Below are 9,389 nucleotides of genomic sequence, written 5' to 3' on the forward strand. Positions count from 1 at the left end.
TTTACCAAATTAGATCTTGTCATTTTTCTCTAAAAATTTTTTATCATTTTTATAAATTTTTTTATAAATTTTTTTATCTCACATATATCAAGTACATTTTGTTTACAAAAATTTAAATAAAGAAAAAACAATTCGAACGGAAGTGTTGAGAAGGTTCTCCAAGCCTACGAGCTTTGCCCATGCGCGGCTGTCAAGGATTTTTTTTAAAAAATAATTTCAGTAAAAGAAAATGATTTCTATCGTACCAAAAAAAAATCTATAAATGTGGTGGTGGCCAAATTTCCTAAATTAAATAAACAACCGACTTTGGGGCAATACGCGTAAGGAAATCTTAGCCCGAGTCCAACAAGGATAAGACCTCTTTTTAACCGTCCAGATCACGGGTGACCGCTTAATCCTAGCCGTTCATTCTCTTCCCAAGCATCTATAAATGCATCCCAATCCCCGCTTTCCTTTCCCGTAGCCTTTGCTTGCGTTTCGTTGTGTGGTAAGAAATCATCTGCTTTATCTTCATCGTGGGTTTTCTTTTGATTCTCCGGTTAGGCTTTCCCTAAATGAGATTTAATTGTTGTGGTTTTTTGTCTTAGCTGAAGGTCAGGATCTTCAGTTGATGATCATCGCTAGGTTCAATCGTTGCTTCTGTGGCTGTGATGATTTGATTAATTTGAAGCTTATTATCGCTAATTTTTTTGATGGCGACTTTTGAGATTTAATCATGGTTTTTTTTTGGCGGTATTTTGAAGGATTGAACGGGAAGGATACCAGTTTTTGCACTAGATTCGGTTTGTTTATGTGGTAATGTCTGCATCATTCCAATTATCGGACAAATTTGACATCAATTTTCCTTCAAAATTGGCCCTGTTTTGGTTCAAAATTAGCCCCATTTTGGTTCTTCTTGCTGTGCTTCTTGTAGAATGATGGATTTCGGGCGGATGCAGTGGGAAGGAACTCTCTGTTGGATGGATGTGAGCGTAATCTGAATCTGGAGTTTTTATTTAATCCATATCTGTGGCTGTTATTGTTGTTGCGAATGCTGTAGGCGGTGCTCTGGACTTTCGGTAGTTTTGGTGTGGTGTCTATCGAGGATTGATGAGGAAGATTGAGTTTTTACTATTGTTGGGTTTGTTAATTAGTAATTTCTCGATCGTTTTTTGTTATCAAGATTCGTCTTTTCTTTTTCTGGTTCTTTTGATGTTCTCGTTGTGGCGTGGCAGAATCCTAGTCTTCGGTGGGGCTAAAAAAGACTTTCTGGATGCGCATATTATACTACGACACCGGGAGTTTTTCCCTCGTCCCTTTTTCCGGTTTCCTTTTTTATTTCCTGAAAAAATTAACTGGGGAGTCAATTAGTAACTGGCCTTATCTGTTGTATTGATTTAGGGGAGCTTGGATGCAAGAGGGTCTGGTCATGTTACCCTGCTATACTGGTTTGCAAGATTCCTGAGAATTTTTCTGTCCTTACTTGTTTTCAGCTGTTCTGTTTGACTGGGAGGTTTCTGGCTATAGAAGCTGATTTGCTCTGTGAGACAGATGTCTTCGTTTTCTGATCTCCTGCATTACTTTGTGTTGTGCAATATAGGGTTTCAGTGGTTCGGAGTTGTTGTGACAACTGAGCCAGCCTTCCTCGGATGGTAAACTGTTTTGGAGGGAGTTATCTTCTTACAAACAATCTTGTGCTTTTGTCACCTTTTGATATCTGCAGACCTTTTTTTCCCAGGACAAACACCATTGAAATAGCTTTCAACCTCTTCATTCAATTTGCCTGCACCTATTTTGCTGCTTCTTCGTCAGTTATCTTTGCCCATTTGTTCTCTTTAGGCTTTTGAATTTATTTTGGTTCCATGCCTTCTGTATCTTTGGGAATGGTTCTCAGATGCTTAGGATTGTATCAATATGGCAATATGGATGTTGTCAAGTATTTCTTAGTTTTTAAATTCTGGTGCTTTTGATGTGATCTTAGAATGATGGAGTTCTGTGTATGAAAGTAAAAAGAGCTCTTCCTGGATGGATGGAAGCAAAAAGAGCTCTTCTTGGATGGATGAAGGTGATAAATCGGGAGTTCTCTTCTACCAATCAATTCTTTGTTTGTGTTCTTTGCCTAAAAATCACTGGCGATCGTTGGTAATGGCTTAACTATTGTCTTCATTTTAGGGAAGTTTGGATCAGAGCATTCTCATCATGTTTGTTACCCTGCTATTCGGGCTTAACAAGATTTTGGAGGACCTCTCTTTCCCTGCTTGTTTTCTGCTGTTTTGTTGAAGTTGATTAGGACGTTTGTGAATTTGCTCTGCTTGTTCTCTAATTTCCTATATTACTAGGGTGTTGCAACTTATTGTTCCAGTGAAGTGATTCGTGATTCAAACTTGCCTTTCCATCATCGGAACAAGGGCTTGTAAAATTTTTTGGAGGGAGTTATTTTCTGACCGACGCTAGTTGTTCTTTTGTGCTTGAGGAATTTAGGAGTTTTGACACCTTATTTATAATATATAATTTGTCTGTGAATCTTTTTGGTCTGCAGCATGTCATGCAGAGTCAACTTTCCTGATCCACTATGAATGAATAGAACGGGTTGTAACCAAGTGCATATCTTTGCTATTCAACAGTTTATTTCGGGAAAAACTGTCTATGAATGCTTTCAACCTACCTATTCAATTCACCTAAGGTTAGCATTTTTTTGGCTTTTGGATTTGATGGACTAGTTTAATCCGGGGCTTTTCTTTGGGGATGGTTCCGTGCTACTCAGTATATAACAGGAAGTAGATTCCGTCATCAAACATTCTTGTATGGGTGGGGGGTTCCTGGTATTTTGCTTATTCAGCTGGATCTGAAGAAGAGTTAAGGCTATGCATATTGGTTTGATCGAATGGTAAATTGTTGACAGTTTTTATTTGAGGATTATTCTCATCTTTGTGCCAAGTCTTCTGATCCATTCCTTTACTGAGGGTGGTGACGGAGCATGGGCTTTTGGATGCCATTCTTCTTAGAATTATGGGGTGCGATTCTTCTTGGAATTATGCAATGGATGTGAATGTGATCCTTAATTTTGCTTTCTGCTTTATTTTTGCATTGTTGTAGGCAGTTGTTCTGGTTTTTCAGCTGTCTCCCTATAGAGTTGATTGTAGAAGGACTTGACGCTAATTACTATGTTTTGTTGTTGGTGGTTTTTCAAGATTTGTCTTTTCTTCTTCTGGTTTTTTTGATGTCGTCTTTCAAGAATAGTGGATTTCTGGTGCGTGGAGGCTAGAAAAGCTCTCTCTTGGATGGATGTGAATAAAATTGGGAGATTTTCTTTTCAATATGGTCTTTCTTTGTTCTCTTTGCCTGAAAAAATCACGGGGGCGGTTGGTGATGGCTTCTGTCTGTTGTCTTGATTTTAGGGAAGCTTGTTGCAGGAGTGTTGGTGTGTTTAATACCCAGCTAACCGGATTTGTAACAAGATTTTGGATAAGCTCTCTCTTTCCCTACTCTTATGTTTTTTGGCTGTTTCTTTAAAAATGATTTTCTTTACTTGTTCTCTAATTTACTATATCATTTTGTGTCAAATCTAGGATTTTGGTGATTCAGAGGTGTGGCCAAAACTTAGGTCTCTGTCCTCAGATCAAAGGCTAGTACATTATTATAGAGGGGTTTATCTTCTTACCTATGCTTATCAATTTTTTTTTTTTGCTTGAGCATTTTACAGGTTTTAGTACGTTTTGATGTCTGCATACTATTATAAATATAATCTAATTTTTTTTGTAAATTTTTTCCTTCACAGTCCATCATGATTGTAGAAATGCCCTATGCATCATTTGTTTGGTCAGTAATTGCTTGGAAGTCGTGCATTTCTGACCCTCAAGGAAAAGGTATCGCTGGGATTATCCCAGCGATTAATGGTTGGACACCTTCGACCTGCCCATTCAATTCACATGCACCCATTTTGTTGCTTATCCCATGCCTTTTCTACCTCTGGCGAATGGTTTTCAGGTGCTTAGGATCTTACCAGTTTGGCGATTTTGATCTTCTGAAGTATTTCTTAGTGCTCAAATTCTGCCACTAAACATGTTTTTTTAAGGTAGTTTCTGGTGTTTTGGTGGTTCATCATGATCTGAAGTTTATGCTTGTTATATGAATGGTGTTGGTGTTATGGTAGGTGATCTAAATTTGTAAAAAGTTGGTATTATTGGTTCATTCCATTGTCAGTTCTCATCTTTGTGCCTAATTTCAAATTTTTGTTGGCTTTTTTGTGTTGCTTGCCGAACTCATGGTCAAAGGGAGGTCTGTGCGATGTGTCTCTTTGTGAATAAATTGGATGGGTTTGAACATAATGTAAAATCTGGAGCTTTTATTTGGACCTGCAGGTGGTGTATTTGTTGTTGCAATAGGTGGTGGTGCTAGAGGTGGTGGCTCTGAGTTTCCAGAAGTTTCTCTGTGGTGTTGATTAAGAATTGATCATGAAGGCCTACACTTTCTTGCAGTTTTGCAGTATGTTGAGTACTTTGTGAATGGTACTCTTTTTTTTTTTTTTTTTCTAAAGATTGTCTCTTCTTTTCTGGTTCTTTTGGTGTGGTGGTCTTAGAATGGAGGAGTTCTGCATGGGCAAAAAGAGCTCTCTTCTCTTGGATGGATGGATGTGGTAAATCAGGAGTTCTCTTGTTTGTTCTGTTTGCCTAAAAATCACTGGTGTTTATTGGTAATGGCTTCTCTCTGTTTTCTTCATTTTAGGATAGCTTGGATCAAAGCATTCTTATCATGTTTGCTACCGTGGTATTCTGGGTGAAAAAATTTTGGAGGAGCTCTCTCTTTCCCTACTTGTTTTCTGTTGTTTTCCTTGAAATTGATTGAGAGATCTCTGGATGGTAGATTTGCTGTCTCTTTTCTAATTTCCTATATTACTAGGGCTTCGGTGAAGTTGGTTCAACTTACCTCTCCATTTTCGGATTGAGGGCTAGTAAACTTTTTTGGAGGGAGTTATTTTCTCGCCTATACTAATTTATCTTTTGTGCATGAGGAATATAGGGGTTTTGACACTTTATTTATAATTTTTCTGTTAATCTTTACTTATACCGTCTCCATTATTTGGTCTGGCAGTAATTCCTGCAGAGTTGACTCTCTTGATCCATGAGAAATAGATTGAGGTATAACCAAGAGTGTCTCTGCTTATTGTCAACTTGTTTATTTCTAAACCATCTATGAATTGCCTTCTGTCCATTCAAATTCACCTAAGTTATCGTACCCAATTTTTCTTTTCTTGGCTTTCGTATTTTGATGGATTAGCTTAGTCCAGGACTTTTCTTTGGGGATGGCTCTGCAGTGCCTGGTATCTAACGGGAATTAAATTCTGTCATCTAACATGTCTGTATAGGTAGGGCTCTTTGGTGTCGCTGATTCATCATGGTCTGATGAAGAATGAATGCTACATTTATCAGTTCTGATAATATGGTAGATGATCTACAATTTTTATTTCATCTTTGTGCCAAGTTCAAGTCTCTGTTTGGCTATTCATGTTTTCACTCGCAGAATTCTGCTGAGGGTGGTGACTGACTGGGGGCTTTTGGATGTGTCGATTCTTAACAATTATTGGATGGATGTGAACGTAATCTGTAATCTGGAGTTTTGCTTTCTGTGTCATTGTTGCATTGCTATAGGCAGTTGCATTACTGTTTGCTTCGATCTTTGTGATGTTTCAAGATTTCGTTTCTTCTCTGGTTCTTTTGATGTCGTCTTTCAAGAATAGTGGACTTCTGGCGTGCGGAGGGTAGAAGGCTTTCTTTTGGATGGATGTGAATTAAATCGGGAGTTTTTCTTGCCAACGTGTTTGTTCTCTTTCCTGGAAAATTCACTGGGGGTACTTGGTGATGGTTGCTATCTGCTGTCTTGATTTTAGGGAAGCTTGAACCGGGAGTATTGGCCATGTTTGGTATCCTGCTATTTGGTTTTGTGATGAGATCTTGGATGAGCTTTTCTTTTTCCCTACTCTTTCTTTTTCTATTTTTTTGTTCATTTTCTTGAAAAATGATTTTCTTTCTGTGTGCTTTAATTTATTATATTATTTTGTGTTAGTGTCTAGGATTCCCATGACTTGGAGGTTTGGCGAAGACTTAAGGTCTCTATTGTCAGATCAAAGGCTAGTATATTGTTTTGGAGGGGGGCTGTCTTCTTACCTACTCTTCAGCGTCACGATCTAGCCACATGAAACCTCAGTCTGAACAGTCACCCCTATTGGATTTGCCTTAGATGAGGGCTAGCATTTGTGTGAATGCGAAGTCAGCACAGTAATATGAGGCACGGATCAAAATATGCGCAATGTCAGTCCCACGCAAAAAGATGTGGAAGAATGCTTTGATAGTTGCTGCAGTGAAAACCTGTTGTTTCCCGAGATGTAGAGAAGTATGTGAATTTTGCTTGTAGCATGGTGGCCTTACCATTCCTTTCTGCTTGAGGATGTTACGGGCTTTGGTACTTCTGATGTCTATAATTTAAATTTAATTTAAAATTTTGATGATCCCTTTCTTCTGCAGTCCACTATGTTTATGGAAATACCTTATGCATCAATCATTCTGGCAGTAATCACTTGGAAATCCATGTTCCTGATCCTCATTTAAGAGAGCAGCGATTTGCGTATCACTGCTTAATCCCAACTGTTAATTGTGCTGTGACCTGCCCATTTAATTCACTTGCACCTATTTTGCTTCCCCATTAATGTGCGATTAGCTTAATCCCAGGCACTTTCTTTCTTTGGGGATTGTTTTCTTGTAAGCTATCTAATTCTGCCATTGAACATGTATGTATAGCCGGTTCCTGGTGTTCATCATGATCTGAAAAGAATTAACATTATGCTTGGTATATTAATTAGTTTTGATGGTATGTATATAATCTAAATTTCTGGATGGTTGGGGACTAATGGACAGCTCTGATATTGGTTTCCATCTTGGTGTCGAGTTTTAAGTTGGGTTCTGATGTCCTGGTACTTCCTTGCAGAACTCTATAGTCCTAGCGAGAGGATTGTGAAGACAGAGAGGTCTCTTGGATGATGATGTTATTCAGATATCCACGATACTGTGGTTTGAATCATGGAATCTCTCCATTCCATCCTGTTATTGTGTTTGTCGAAAACATCACATGCATTAGTCAGGCTTTATAATTTGTTTAATTCTGCAGATTGGATTTAGAGTTTGGTCATGGTTTGATTCTTAAGTAACAGGTTCAAGATAAATGTTTTAGGCCTTATGGAATTGGGTAGCACGGTGGGATGATGTTTTTAGCTTTTGATGGATGAATTCTGAATTAGTCATGATGGTCGTTCAGCTATGCTGTTTTCAGCGTTTTTACTATTGAGTTCATGAGTAAGTATTCGAAAGGATAAAGGGTGCATAGAAATATTTGGTTTGTCATGTTCTTCAGGGTCCAGTACAAGTGTGTGGAAAATCCTGACATCAATTAGCGTCATCATCTGTCAAAACACTCTTTGTCGCTATTTGATGTTTTTGCTGTAGACTGACGGGGTGAATTATCAGAATTCGGGGATGCAAAGAAGAACTTTATTGGAGGGATGGGAAAATTTATGGTTCACCATGATCCTGATTGATTTTGCATATGCTGAATGTGATTGTTGCTGGGCTTATTATTGACTTATCTGGTTTCCATTTAGGGAGCTTGAATTCAAGAATCTCTGGTCATTTTGTTACCTTTTGTTACCTGGTATTGTGGTCTACATGATTTCAAAGGAGTTCCTCACTCGTGGTTGTGCCTGGTTTTCTTTGTACAGCACTGTTTTTTTTAAGTTATGGCATTCAATTTCAGGAAGAGCTGGGAGTTGAACTGGGATGAATGTTTTCAAGCCTGAATTTCTGCATTTACTAACCCATTCTGCTTGCATACTACTGATTGCCATGAAATCGAAACAGACATAGAGGTTTCTTATCCTGATCATTTGTAATGGATATGAGTGCAATTGCAGTGTCATTTTGTTTGTCCAGGTTTATTCATGACGGTGTCGTCAATATACTTTGAAGTTTGCAAATTCTGCTTCGATAGCATGAGAGGAGATTTGGTGGTGTCTAGCAAAATTTTGGATATTCTGTAGCAAGCATGCTTATTCCAGTGAATTTGAGATATCTTTACCTCAACCAGTTCTTGAGTTTAATATCCAGAAATTGGGATTTCTATTTCTGTTTCTCCTTTCAAGTCATATAGATTGTTGATGTGGCGCTTCCCAGTGTACCTGGAATTTGATTGACAACTTTGATATTATTTGAATGTGGAAAGAAACTTCTGATAATGGGGTGCGGCCTAAGATGTAACTCAGTATGGATTATGGTCATGGTCAAGTTGGTGGTATATTTCTTGCTTGTATCGTTCTTGGGCTTTTGGTGTGTTGTAACTGGCAAGTCCATTATTATAGAAGAGGGTCAGAAAACCGTAGTCCTCCTCTATCACCATTGAATACTTGCTGATAGCCTTCATTATCTACAATTGAATGGAAGAAAACATTTGGTTATTCTCACTTTGTAAGCAGATGCTGGTTCAGTCAGGTTAGAACAGATGCATTCAATATCTGTTTTGGTAGTCATAGACTTACATACCACTGGTACCGCTACTGGTATTGTTCAGTCATGTAAGGACAAATGCATCCAATATCTGTTTTCATAGTCATCAACTGACACGGGTACTGGTATTGTTTGTGAATTTCATTTCATACTTGAATTTTGGGATCCCCTGGTATTGTTAGTATGCAATTTTAAAGTGCAAGTAACTGAATTTTGTTTTGTTTCCTTTTTTAAAGGAAGAAGTTAGTGGACAATATTTGCTTATGACCTTAACAGACATGGTGTGGCATTAAGAGGTCCAATCTAAGATCTGCAGTAGTTGTATGCATTGCTGTTTTGGGAGGTGGTTAGAACCATTTGTAAATGATTGACAAATTGAGAGGAATCCAAATGCCTTGTTTTCAAGTATTGAAAATCATTAATTTCTTTGAAGTGCGTACGACTTTGAGGTTGATTTCGTTGGATTCTTGAAATGAAAGAGTTCCAGGGCAACTTAGTCATTTGTTGTTGTTGATTTACCTGTGCAGCTTAAGCCCCTTGAGTGTTATAGAATTGTCGCATAATATTTGTTTCACACACTGGTTGATCTCCTATTTGGAAGTTCATAACTGATGGTGATAACTTAGTTGATTTATCGGTTAAGTCCTGCAGTTATTCTAAGGGTGAGATTTGGTATGAAAATAAGTGAAGAAAGTGTGGGGGTAATCGTGGTATATGTTTGGCGAGTCGCTTTGTGATAATAGTGGTAAATTTAAGGTTGTCTAATGGGATTCAAGGCCGTGGACACACACCCACACACACACACCCCCTCCCGGGCCCCTCTTTCTTTCAAAAAAATAAAACCCAATATAAAAAAAGCTT

The 9,389-nt window shown here is 38.1% G+C and overlaps 1 long non-coding RNA gene across 16 annotated transcripts; it reads left to right on the forward strand.

The window, feature by feature from the left end:
* The first annotated feature begins 307 nt into the window (after window positions 1-307).
* On the forward strand, window positions 308-8,693 carry LOC113700691 (uncharacterized). Of its 16 annotated transcripts, XR_011815958.1 has the most exons (4): window positions 449-4,464; window positions 4,559-4,615; window positions 4,705-6,369; window positions 6,961-8,693. It is a non-coding gene; the product is annotated as an uncharacterized lncRNA (long non-coding RNA). The 16 variants fall into 16 exon arrangements; XR_011815956.1 differs by having other exon boundaries at window positions 319-487; window positions 588-624; window positions 744-8,693; XR_003450742.2 differs by having other exon boundaries at window positions 360-487; window positions 588-6,438.
* Window positions 8,694-9,389: the final 696 nt, after the last annotated feature.

This window comes from Coffea arabica, chromosome 1e (genome assembly GCF_036785885.1).
Source record: "Coffea arabica cultivar ET-39 chromosome 1e, Coffea Arabica ET-39 HiFi, whole genome shotgun sequence".
NCBI lineage: Eukaryota > Viridiplantae > Streptophyta > Magnoliopsida > Gentianales > Rubiaceae > Coffea > Coffea arabica.